The 12,814-nt window shown below is 54.2% G+C and overlaps 1 protein-coding gene across 1 annotated transcript in view; it reads left to right on the top strand.

Moving 5' to 3' along the window:
- The window catches only part of Wnt7a (Wnt family member 7A), a 41,243-nt gene that overhangs the window by 26,238 nt on the left and 2,191 nt on the right, over positions 1–12,814 (top strand). The gene's annotated exons all lie outside the window — the stretch shown is intronic.

Here is a 12,814-nt window from a genome sequence, read left to right on the forward strand (position 1 = left end):
GCCCACACTCAGCCTCCTGCACCCAGCGGCCCACGGCCCCTGGCAGCAGCCTCCTGGCCCACGCAAACTGTGGGCCGAGCCAACCCGCCTTCCTCCCACACACCCGGTCAGGAAGTAGCAGCCCCTCCTCTGGCTGTGCAGGACCACGCTTCTCCCTTCGCTCGCGCTGTGCTGTCTTTGCACCCCACAGTCTTCCCGTCCAGCCACCTCTACTTATCTAGAATCTGCCCCAGACTCAGGGCTCTGGCTTTGAGCTGCCACTCCTCAAACACAAGAAAGCCAGAAACAGATTCTGCCCACACCCTGCCCAGTGGCCCAAACCACCAGCCTCCTTCAGTCCCTTCATGGGTAACTTAAGCTCTTCTCTCTTCTTCCATAACCACAGTGACTCCCATCCCTTCCAGAACACATGCTGAGTCTTCTCGGCCTTCCGACTTCCCTATTTTCCATACCCCCTTGCTCACTCTGTTCCGCTTACACTGGTCTCCCCACTGTTCATCAGATGTTCTGCATTTGCCCCTGCCCCAGGCACTTTGCACTGGCCATTCCCTCAGCCTAGAGCACTGCCCACACCACATCCGTTCCTCAGTCCCCCAGATGTTCACTCAAATGTCGTGTCTCCAGGAGCCTCTCCTGACCCCACTACTTGAGCTGCCCCTCTCTGCCTCACCACTTCTGGTTTCCTCTCATGCTGTTTTCTGATAGCTCTGGTGAGCACCAGATGTGATGTTGGCGGTGTGCTGTGGGTCCCAGTGTGGGAACAGTGCGTGCTCTAACTGAAGCTTCTGTCCCACCGTTTGTGCCTTCAGTGCTTGTCCCAGGGGCCCAGCTGCGAATGACTTTTCTTTGGGGAGGACTTTTGTTTTCTTGTTCTTAGTTTTGGGGGGACAGGGTCTTGCTATGTCATTCAGCCTGGCCTTGAACTCACTAGATAGCCCAGGCTGGCCTCGAACTCTTAGCAGTCTTCCTGCCTCAGCCTCCTGAATGCCAGTATGACAGGCATGAGCCACCACACCCAGTGACTATTTATTAAAAACACCTACAAAGCTTATGTCTTAATCCAGGTACTATTTGAAGTATTTCATATACACGAATTCATAAAATCCTCTTAAAAACCCACTGAGGTACCTGCTACTGTGGCCTTCCTTGTACAAACAAGGAAACAGAGACACGGGGAGATGCTGTGACTGACCCAAGGTCACCCTGCTAATAAATAGTCCATATGAATTGAGGCCTTAGGGCTCCATCCCTTGCATATCCCCCCACTCACCCGTTCATTAAATATTTACAGTGCAACCTTTGCGGTAGGCACAAGACTTTGGAGACCGACAGATGACTCAAAACTTCAGGGAGTTTTTGCAGGGAGCTCACATTCCGGTAGGAACTGCTGGACCTGTAGGTAGAAGGAAAGGAAAGATCGCCACTCAGCAAGCCTCAGCCGGAGCCAGTGTGTCAGCTCTGTCTGGAGCCCTGGAAATCAGAGATACATAAGACTCCATTTCTGCTTTGGTGGGCTTGCACGGTCAAGACCCAGGGAGAAGGATTACTGTGAGTGGACGCGGTCACAGGAGCTGGAGGAGGGGCGTGGAGAGGGCTGTGGGGCCCAGAATAGGTGTCCATCTGGGAACTGGCTTGGGTGGGGGATGGCCGGCTGGAAGGGTGGATGGACGGACAGAGGGACACACAGAAGAATACATGTTAGCAGACGGCTAGATGGATGTCTGGTTGGATGGTTGGATGGATGGACGGATGGACGGATGGACGGATATTATTTGGAATACTAATTGTTGAATGAATGGGTAAAAAGCTGAGCTCACTGCTGGGGAGTTGGACATTTTCCCAGTGAGATCACCAGACCAGCTGAAAGGAAGGATTGGAAATCCATGCCTTCATTCATGCAACAAATATTTAGTAAGCACCTCTTCATGTGTCTGGTAGTGTTTCGGGCTCCCGGGTTCAAGGTGGCACCCGCCTCCGTGGAGCTGACGTTCCAGAGGAAGGCCGACAACAAATAGTCAGGCAGAGACAGACTACGGTGGGACAGCGGTGAATGCTAAGATGAGAAAGAAAGCAGGGCGAGAGGGCGGAGATGACCAAAAGGGACATCGTTTCGGGTGGCCAGGAGAGACCTCAGTGAGATGGTCGGGGGTTTCCGAACCAGACCTGAGCACCTGGGTAACCCACTTCAGTCAGGGAGAACAGGAAGTTCAAGGGCCCTGGGGCACAGCAGCCAGCGAGGCTCTCCTGGGGTTTGCAGCGAACTCGAGGTGGGGAGGAGTCAAGGGCAGGTGTGTGGGGTCACAGGGAGACGGGCACATCGCTCCTGGGCCCTCCTAGAAGCCCAAAGGGCCATGGAAGTGGGGCTGGGTGTGGGGAGAGGTTCCCGGTGGGGGCGTCAGCATTTTAGTTACAGCTCCCAGCTCTCAGTGGTTTGCATCTGACCCGTGAAACAGGCCCTGGCCAGCAGACGTGCAGCACCCCCGGTGATACCCTTGCTCACCACGTCTGTATTTAGCGCTGTCAAATGCTTGCTGGCCGACTTTGCAGAGAGAAAAAGCAAGAGGAATTTGGGGGAGGGAGAGGGTTCCATTTTGTTTTGTTTTTTTGCTTTAAACGCACAGATTTTTTTTTTTCTAGTTGTTTTCTGAGATTATTTCCCAGCCTTTAAAAAACTCCCGGGTGTCAGAGTGCACAGAGTGATATTGCTCCTGTCCAAAGCAGACTCCGAGGGCTGGCCACGCTGGCCCTCTTTTAAAGTATGTGCGTGCCTCTGGCCAGAGAGGTGAAGGGAGAGAGGTTTGAAGGGAGCCAGCGCCGAGGGCCTGCTGAGGGGCGGTGCAGTTTCAGTGCGGCTCCCAAAAGCTCAGGTGCGAATCCCAAAAGTTCCTGGTACTTGGAGGCGGTGCCTTGGGGAGGTGACCTGGATAAGGAAGGGTGGCAGGGTGAGGCCCCAGGATGGGGTCAGAGCTTTGGAAGAAGCGGGAACGCAGAGCTGGTGGCTGGCCGTGCGGCCATGTGACCCTCTGTTGGGCCATGACGCAGCACAAGACCTCCCTGGACACCAGCACCCCCGGACTTCTGGCCTCTAGAGCCTCCCATCTTTATGAATTACCCCGTCAGTGGTGTCCACCAACAGCAACAGAAAATAGACTAAGGCCCTGGACCAATAGAGATTTCGTAGGAGCCACATGAGTAAGGGAGCATCGTCCAAGATCTGCATCCAAAGGGTAAAGAGAGCTGACATTAATTCAAAGAGTATTATTTTAGTCCATGTAATACTGTATGTCCGAAATATAGGAACGGAACACTTCTTACCTCTTACCCAAAGAAACCCTTTGAGGTCTGACGCTTGTGTGAGGTGCCTCTCCCTCCAGACTGGCCACCGCTGCCAGCCCAGGCTCTCCTGGCTGGTGGCTCCTGCTTGGGTGGCACAGATCCAAGGCGACTCTGGGAGCCTTGAATGCCTCTGGGAGCAGAGAGCTCACTACCGCGCAGGACAGCCCTCCATCCCTTCCAGCGCTCAGCTGGGGACTGGTCCCTAGGAGCCCCAGTTTCACTCTCCAGGTCCCCAAGCTGCCAGGACAGCTGCCTTGAGGGCGGTGCTGGAGTAGTGAGGACGCCCGCAAGGCCCAGGTGACACAGAGATGGGGCCCTGCTAGCAGCTCAGAGCCCGGGCCACTCTGTTGTTCCCCCTCCCAGGCCCCCCACCTCTGCTGGGAGGTGCTGGGACAGAGCTAACCTCGAGGTTCCCCGCTGCATTCGGGCTGTTTCCAAGCTTTAGCTATTACAAACTGTGCCGCTATAAACATGGGTGAGCAGGTATCACTGTGGTGTGATGCTTTTAATTCTTTTGGGAAGATACCCAGCAGAGGGATGGCTGGGTCTAATGGGACTTCTACTCCTAGCTTTCTGAGGCATGTCCACACTGATTTCCACAGTGGTTGCACCAGTCTGCACTCACACCAACAATGGACCAGGGTTCCTTTCTCCCCACAACCCCTCCAGCATTTGTTACTGTGTGATTTCTTGATAGCAGCCATTCTTTCTGGGGTGAGGTGGAATCTCAGTGTTGTTTTCATCTGCATCTCGAATGACCAGTGATGTTGAATGTTTCTTCTTATATTTACTTGCTGTTTTTACTTGTCTGAGAAGTGTCTGTTCATTTCAGATGCCCATTTTTTAATCAGGTCTTTATATTTGGGGGGTCTGACTTTTTTGAGTTCTTTACATAATCTAGATAGTAGACCTTTGTCTGAGGTACAGCTGGTAAAAAACTTTTCCACATTGTAGGTTGTCTCTTAGCTCTGTTGGTGGTTTCTCTTGCAGTGCAGAAGCTTTTTAAAAAGATGAGACCCCAGTTGTTGATTCTTTGTGCTAGTTCCAGGGCTACCGAGGGTTTGTTCGTAAAGTCTTTTCCCATACAAATGTCTTCGAGAGTTCTACCTAACTTATCTTCCAGCAGGTTTAGTGTTTCTGTTTTGATATTTAGATCTTTAATTCTCTTCGATTTTAGTTGTACAAGTTATTTGAAAAGAAAGTTCACGGGACTCTTGGTGCTGGCAGGGAATGGCATCCTCTGACTGGCCAGAGTCAACTGTGCAAGTCGCTTAGGGTGACAGTTGGCAGCTTCAATGAAAATTGCTACACAGAAATCGTCCCACAGATGAGGCAAGCCTTTCGGTTCTGCGGGGCAGCTCCTGGAGGGGGCCCTTGGGGCCCTTGACTCCAGTTTTGTCATGATTTTCGTACTCCATTCCTCCGTGTGCTGAAGTGTCAGCCCTGGCTGGGCCTGGCCTCCCCAGCTGGCTTCTCCAGTGCCGCCTGACAGGGCCTCTGCCCGGACCCACTGCCTTCCACCTGGCCCTTCCTCCTATTCCCAAGCAGCTGCTCAGCCTCCTCCACACAGCCGAGGGTCAGCGCCTCTCCAGTAGGGTCCCTGTGTTACTGGCGTCCATCTGGATGCCAAGGATGTAGCAGGGAGCAGGCAGACCAACACCTAGCCCTGGGGCCATTCGTGTTCCCCTGGGAGACTCACTAAATCCCGGCAGGGTCAGGGAGTGCTGTGCTCCAGGGCAAGGTGCAGAATGCTGGAGAAAGAAAAGAGGACTCTGGAGCAAAGTTTGGAGAAAATAGGGAGCCAGACCCTGTGGCTCACGCCCATAATCCCGTCACTGAGGAGGCTGAGGCAGGAGGAACTCAAGGTGAGGCCAGCCTGGGCTATACAATAAGACCCTGTCTTTAAAACAGCAGCAATAGAACATTTTCCAGTTAGGCTGCAGGAGGAAGCTGAGGCTGGCATCAGGTTTGCGCCTGCATGACAAGTGGGTGGTGGCTACTTTCTGTCCCGTGGGGCAGGGGCTGAATTACTATGCGGTGAGAAGGTGGAGGAGGGGAAGAGTGATGAGAGAGAGCTGTGTGTGCAGGCCGTGAGCACAGGAGGCTGCACACCTGAGCTGGAAACCTAGGGTGCACAGGCTGCCTTCCGGAGAGACGCGGCTCGCTCGTGGGGTCTGCGCCGAGCCCTGCTCTGAGCCCTCCCTGCGGGGCGGCCTTGCTTGGCCTGGAGGAATGCAGCCCCACTGCCCTCCCCACCTGAGTCAGACAGGAATACGCTGCCCACGTCGGCCGGTCCAGAAAGAAAATACTCCAAGTGTTCAGGGGAGGCCGGCTCCCCGCTTTCATCTGAGTCGCCCAGAGGAGCACAGCCGCAGTGCAGCCCTCTGCGTTTATGACGAATGGACAGACAGTGGGGCAGGAGGAGGAGGAGGAGCTGGACGACGGGCAGGGAGCGGAGTGGACAGGGCCACTCCCTCGGGCCTCTGCAACCTTAAGTCCCATTGGGATCCCAGGGAGGCGGCGGAGGCCAGCTGTGCTGCTTGTCTGCTCATCCCGCCCTCACTCGTTTCCCTCTGTCCCATACACTGTTTGGAGGGGGAAACTGAGGCCCAGGGAGGGACAGCCTCACCTGCAGCCACACAGCCCTGCGAGGCTGCAGAAACCCTCCCTGCTCCCTGCGGCTCAAGGCCTAAACCCCATCTCTAGGGCCTGGCCATTGTCTCCACAGAGGATGTTCCCGCCGCGCAAATGCAAGGCTGGCCCTCTCGGCTGGGATGCTTTAAACTGAATTAGCAGAGCTGGTGGAAGAACGGAGAGAATTCACTAGTCCATGAACCCAAGGCCCCAGGGGATAGCTTCAGGTCCTGCTTGATCAGGGTGACATTCTGGAACCAGCTGCACACCCTTCACCCTGTGCCGGCTTCTCAGCTCTGCTGCCTTCATCGGCACCGTATAAGCCTCGTGTGACCACAAGGGCCCTGCTCACCACTGGCTCTGCACCCTGTGTCCCTCTGGTTCACATTTGGTGAGAAATAACCGGAGCTGTTGTCTCTGGTACGCTCCCAAGCCTCAGGACTTTCTCTGAGTCCACAGCTTGGTCTTACCAGCAGTCCATGGAGACCGAGAGCAGTGACCACTGGGGATAGTGACTGCTGAGAACCGGTGACCAGTATGGCCACTCTGGCATCGGTGCCCAGGAAAGCCTGACAGGGATATCGGTACTCGCCGAGCTGCTGGGCGACACCAGGCCTGCAAGAAATGTGGCACAGGCGAGGCAGCAGTGCTGGAGGGCCGCAGCTGGGGTCATGGGGGTAGGAGGTCAGGGGACAGCGCAGAGTCCCAAGGCCTGGAGGGGGGCCCTGTGCCGGTGAACCATCTGCGTGTACACACACACACACACACACACACACACACACACACACACGCGTGCACACACACACACACACACACACACACGCTAGCTTGCCACCCTCCAGACCCCTTCCTTGCTCCAGGACATCGGCCCTCCCTCCTCCAGGAAGCCACAGGAGCCTGGGGCGGGCAGGGAGGGAGACCTCGATAGCATCTCCTTGGCGTCCCGAATCAGGGTTTCTTCTGGAGCCAAGTTTCTCCCCGGGCCCCTCCCTGCCAGAGCGCCCCACCCCGTGTAGTTCTGGTCCCTGGGCAGCTCCTGGTAGGCTCATTGTTGGCACTTCCTGGGGGACCTGTCAGAAAGATTGATCCCTCTCCCTCCAGTGGTGCAGAAACTCCTTCCTGCTGTTCCAGACAGGTTTGGGGCATGGCTGGAGGACAGAGAAGGGGCCCAGGGCAGCCCCACCCCACTGGGTGCCAGAATCCCCTCTTAAGACCCCAGGGGCTGCTGGCGCACACTGCTGGGATCAGTAGCTCACCACCTCCCTGGCTGCCCCTGCAGCCCTGGGGAGCGGGCAGCCTCGGCCCCTCCCCGAGCAAGGCTCTGCTGCCCTCCAGCTTCACCCTCCTGTGTCCGAGCTCTGGCCCCGCTCCACTCACCCTGTCTGGGGATGAGCCCGCAGAGCTAGACCTCGGCTCGTTCCTCCTCTGTCCGTCTGCTAGAGCCCAGCACAGTTCTGAACGTCACAAAGGAAGACAACCCCTCCCCTATCATGTGCATTAGACATCAGTTAATATGGCCTCAGTCTCTTGGCTTTTTAGTTATCTTTTCACTCCTATTGAACTTGTGGTCATCTGAAGCTTTCTGTCTTTCCCAGTGTCTCCTATCTTGTGCTTCTGCAATCAATTTCTTTTTCATAAATATCAAAAAATTGGAGATGCTTACCCCTGTCTAGCTGACTTCAGTCCCCAGGAGCTCAGCTCACTGTCTTGGGCCCCTGTAGGTGGGCCAGGTGGCTGGCGCAGGTTTCAGGGGCACCGAAAAGCTCCTTTGCCCCAGATGCCCCTATTCCTGACTACCTGCTCTCCCGCTGTCCTCTCGTGGCTTAACACAGGCTATGGGAGAAGCTGTCGCTTCCCTGCCAGGCAGACCTGAGGGCCCTGACGCTGGAGACCGCGTCCTGCTCCTCTCTGGAGCTAGTGTCCCACCCTCCCAAAGCCAAGTGCTCCAGGATTTACAAAGCAACGGTTCCACTGCTCATTGCTTCAAATGGGCCCTGGCTGCAGCATTGAGTGGACCCTGCAGAAGCCGGGAAACAGGCCGAGAGGGCTTTGGTGTGGTGTAGTTTTGCTGAGCGCTAGCTTATCGGCACACCCTTCCCTGGAGCTTCAAGGCCAGTCCTCCTGGGAAGCGGGAGCAGGGTGTGGACATCTGGGAGCACAACACAGAGCTGCTGGCCCAAGGGGTACTGACAAAGGTTCCTGGTCAACACAGCACCCAGGGGACGCACAGTGTTCCAGCAGCCCAGGGCAGCTATGGAAACCGTGAGGGAGTCACTGTGCACTCCGACAGTCATAAAAGGCTTTAGAAGCCAGTGACTGACTCTTTTTTTTTTTTCTTGCATAGTAGAACATTTAAAAGGTACAAGGGTAGCTGAGGACACCTGTAACCCCAGCAACTCGGAGGCTGGGGCAGGAAGATCACAACTTTGAGGCCAGCCTGCATAACTTAGCAAGACACTGTCTCGAAATATAATTTGTTTCTTTTCTTTTTTTGGTACCAGGGTTCGAACTCAGGACCTTGCACCGGTGAGGCAGGCAGCAGAACCAGTGAGCTAAATCCCCAGCTCAAAATATAATTTGTTAAAAGAGTTAGGGATGCAGTTCAGTGGTGGAGCATTTGCCCAGCGTGCAGGAGCCCTGGGTTAAATCCGCACCACCCCAAAAACACATAAGCAAAAGGCCTAGGGCTGAGAGTGTGGCTTAATAGTGGAATTCCCACTTCTCCAGGATGTGGCCCTACGCTTCACCTGCAACACTGAAAAAAGAAAAAACAAACTCCCAAGGGGCATCTCCTATCTATCCTGAAGCCCCTCCTAGGCACATACATGAGCAGGCCTTTTAATTTCTTTCTTTCTTTCTTTCTTTCTTTCTTTCTTTCTTTCTTTCTTTCTTTCTTTCTTTCTTTCTTTCTTTCTTTTTTTTTTGTAGCTGTGGGGATTGATCTGAGAGCCTTCTCACTCTGCCATGCTATCAGGCCTTTGTCCCTTCTTTTTTCACTTTGACACAAGATCTCACTAAGTCACTAGATCACTCAGGCTAGATCAACTTGCAAGCCTCCTGCTTCAGCCTCCCAGATGCTGGGAGCACAGCGGACCTTTTCTTCCTTGCACAGACAGGAGCACACCGCAGACCCTGCACACCTGACTGTTCCCCTAATGATGTGTCTCGCTGGTCTCTTCTCCCAGTAGCTACCCAGCCTCCCTGTCCCACTGCAGGCTTGCTGCCTGCGTTGATATATCCGCCCAGTGGTGGATCTTTGAATTCCTCCAGCCTTTTGCTGTCTCCGATACTTGTCACACGGGGCAAGCCTCCCCGCAGGGTACAGAAGCAGCAGTAGAACTGCTTCGTGGAGTCTGCTGGGACTGGCGGAGATAAAGATTGGCCTCCAGATAAGGCCCGCAGGTGCAGAGCCACGGGCATGGGAAGGGAGGCTGTGCCAGGAAAAGCACTGCCCGGGGCCCCATCTTGGTGCCTTTGGACTGGGAAAGGAAGGTGAGCTCAAGATAGTGCGGTTAGGTGAGGCCTCTCCTGCCACAGAGCACACTATTCGGCCCCGGCCAGGGAGGAGAGTCCGGGACCTGGAGAACTGCCCCGTCCTGTGCCGCCTCTTTTATAGGACCCTTGCATGGAGACAGGAAGTACATCAGGGGCTGCCTCGGGCCGGGAAGAGGGGAGACAGACAGGGAGTGACTGCTAATGGGCAGAGGGTTGTTTTGGGGGGAGGCGATGAAAATGCCATATGGTTGAACTCTGGGAATACAAGGACAACTACCGAGTTGTGCTCCTAAAAGGGGAAACCCAGTGGAATGGGTCTGAGAATCAAACTGAGTGAAAGGGCTGGTGCTGCGGCAGTGGCTGGCGGTGAAATGCTGTTGCTGAGCACCGTCATCCTCGGGCCCGGGGTCCAGGGAGTCCTGACCTTTGCCAGGGGACACAACCACCTAGGGGGGCCTGGCAGGACCCAGCGGGCTCAATAACGCTAGAGCCTCTTCCTGCCTCCAGTCTCCCTCCAGCACCTTCCACAGCTCCAGACCCTCCAGACTCACCCCTTTACCCTCGCCCCATCTTTTCTCTGCCCTGGTTGGATGCAGGGGTGACCGGATAGAAAGGGCAGTGCCCAGCATTCCCATGCTGCTTGGGGACGAGGCTGGGTGCCTAAGGGTGACCAGCCCTGGCCCGCGCAGCTGTGATTAGGCCTGACTTAGTGCAGGCATAATGTGATCACCGAGGCTCTCAGAGTGCAGAGTTAGCAGGGTTAGGCTGGGTGTCACCTGATTCAGGGCCGTTGAACACCACCGCAGCCTCAGGCCATCGGCGGCCACAGAGGAAGAGGGAGACCTCAGGGGGTGGGACGCTGCCCAGGGCAGGAGTGAGTGGCCGCCACGGCAACGCCAACACAGCCTTCTGTACTGGGGTCAGTGTCCCGGCTGTGGCAGCAATGACATTAGGAGGACAGACTTGCAGGTCACAGCACATTCATGCTGCTTTCTCACTTCAACCTTCTGAGGCTTCCCACTGCCTTTTAAAATAGAACAACTTTATGGAGGCATACGTCACATAGCATGCAATGCAGCCATTTAACATTTTAGTGAAAGCATGCAGAATCCCTCCAGCTTATGCGAAGATGCAGTACTTTATCTTGAGTCACCCCCATCATGCAGAATTTATAGCAGAACTTGTTTCTCTACCTAACTGTAACTGAAGCTGTCCCTTTCTCCCCTCCCCTCCCACCTTGCCGATCACTATCCTGCTCTTGGCTTTCAGGAGACCAGCAGTTGTGGCTTCCCCAGGAAGCCTTTGGCTTTGCCTGTCCCTTCTGTGCCTGGCTCGTTTGGCTTCACATAATAATCTCCTCTGCCATCCACGCTGTTGCGAATGACAGTATTTCATCCCTCTGAAGGCTGAATGGGTTGTGGGGCTCGTAGGGATCACATTTTCTTTATCCGTTTCTCAGCAGACGGGCGCTAGGTGGCTTCCGTTTCCTGGCTGCTGTGGACAGTGGCGCATGAACGTGGGGTGCAGCCACCTCTTCCACACACACCTCCTCTGGATGTGTTCCCAGCAGCGGCTCTTACTTTAATTTTTTGAGGAATTTCCATTAAAGAGGCTGTTCTCATCCACATCCCAACCACAGTGTACAAGGGTTCCCTCCTTTCCCCCTGCTCCACACTTGTTAACTGCAGTCTGACTCAGGTCACAGTAAATTTTAGAAAATTGTCATTGTATGGTTGCACAGCATTTTGTTTATCTACCCATCTGCTGATAGACATTTGTCACCCTCCCACTGTTTAGCAATCATGAACAATATTGCCGCGAGCCTGCAAAAGTTTGCATTGACCTTGGGGAGATATCAAAGAGGGGAACCGTTGGTCGTGGGGTAACCTGGCGTTTCACGTTTTGAGGGATGGCCAAGCTGTTTTCCACAGTGAGGGCTCCGGGCCCCCTTTCCACCAGCACGGCATGAGGGTCCTTGTCGCTGTGCCCCCTGTGCCCTGGTGGTGGTCTGTCCTATTTCTCCCACCCTCACGAGTGTGAAAGAGCTCACTCGCTCGCGATGTTGGACATCTTCTCGTGAGCTCACTGGCCACTGTTGCCCATTGTTTTTGTACATTGCGAGGCACCACTTTTAGGCAAGAAAGTACAGAAAGCGTCCACATTTGCTTAAAAGAATAACAGCAAAGCATGAGCCGTGGAACCACGGTCCACATCAAAGAACAGCACGTCTCCCACATCAGGAGAACCCTGGGTGACCCTGGCCAACCACAGCCCCTCCGCTCTGATATTTGTCATCCTTCTTTCCTCTGATTAATCAGAGTCTCCCCCTGGATGGGCTCCTAAACAATACAATCCAATTTTGCCCGCCTTTGAACTTGATTCGGTGAAACCATTCTATGGAGCCTTTGATGACTGGTTTCTTTCCCTCCCTGCTGGCTTGCTTTCTTTCCTTCTTTCTCTTTCTGCCTTTCTTTCTTTCTTTTTCTTTTTTATACTGAGAACTGAACCCAGGGCCTTTGCACTAAGTTATGTCCCCTACCCGTTTTTATTTTGAGACAGGATCCCTCTAAGTCATAAAGTTGCTCAGGATGAACTGGAGCTTGTGATTCTCCTGCCTCAGCCTCCTGGAAGGCTGGATTCCATTTGCCACCACACCCGGCCTCTGCAATATATTTCTCAGGCTGATTCCTCTCTGAGTGGTTTGCATGCATCGTCACTTGCGCCCTGTGTCCCCCTCAAGTGCAGATATCACCGTTCATCCATCCTGGACAGACGTGTAGACAGTGCCCGGGCCAGACCTGTTAGGAGCATGGTAGCAGTGAACCTCTTGAGCTTGTTTCTTGAGTGTACGAAATGATCATCTAGGGTCCATGCCTGGAGAATAGAATGCCGAGGCACAGCCACGCATATGACGTCAGTGCTGTACTTGCACACTCCACGCCACGTGGCCGGACACAAGCACCATCACACTGGCTCTCGGGCAGCTCCGTGTTGGTGGATCAGTGCCCAGCTGTACCAGATACGCAATGTTTTGATTGTCACCCCCGTGTCACCAGTTGCCCAAGAAAACCTGGACATGTCTTTTAAAGTGAACTCTCTTGCTTTTGAAATACTGGTTCAAACTTGATTTTAGAGTTGGCTGTGGGCTGTGGTAGCTCACAGCTGTAATCTTGGTGCTCTGGAAGGCTGAGGCAGGAAGATCAAAAGTTCCAGGAGAACGTGAGAAACTTGGCAACTTAGACTCTACTTCAAAATTTTAAAAATAAATTAAAAATCTAGGGATACAATACAGCTCAGTTCAAAGGCCCTGGGTTCAAAGGCCCTGGGTTCAATTCCTAGTACTAATATA

Source organism: Fukomys damarensis, unplaced genomic scaffold (genome assembly GCF_012274545.1).
Source record: "Fukomys damarensis isolate Sample0158 unplaced genomic scaffold, DMR_v1.0_HiC HiC_scaffold_37, whole genome shotgun sequence".
Classification (NCBI taxonomy): Eukaryota; Metazoa; Chordata; class Mammalia; order Rodentia; family Bathyergidae; genus Fukomys; species Fukomys damarensis.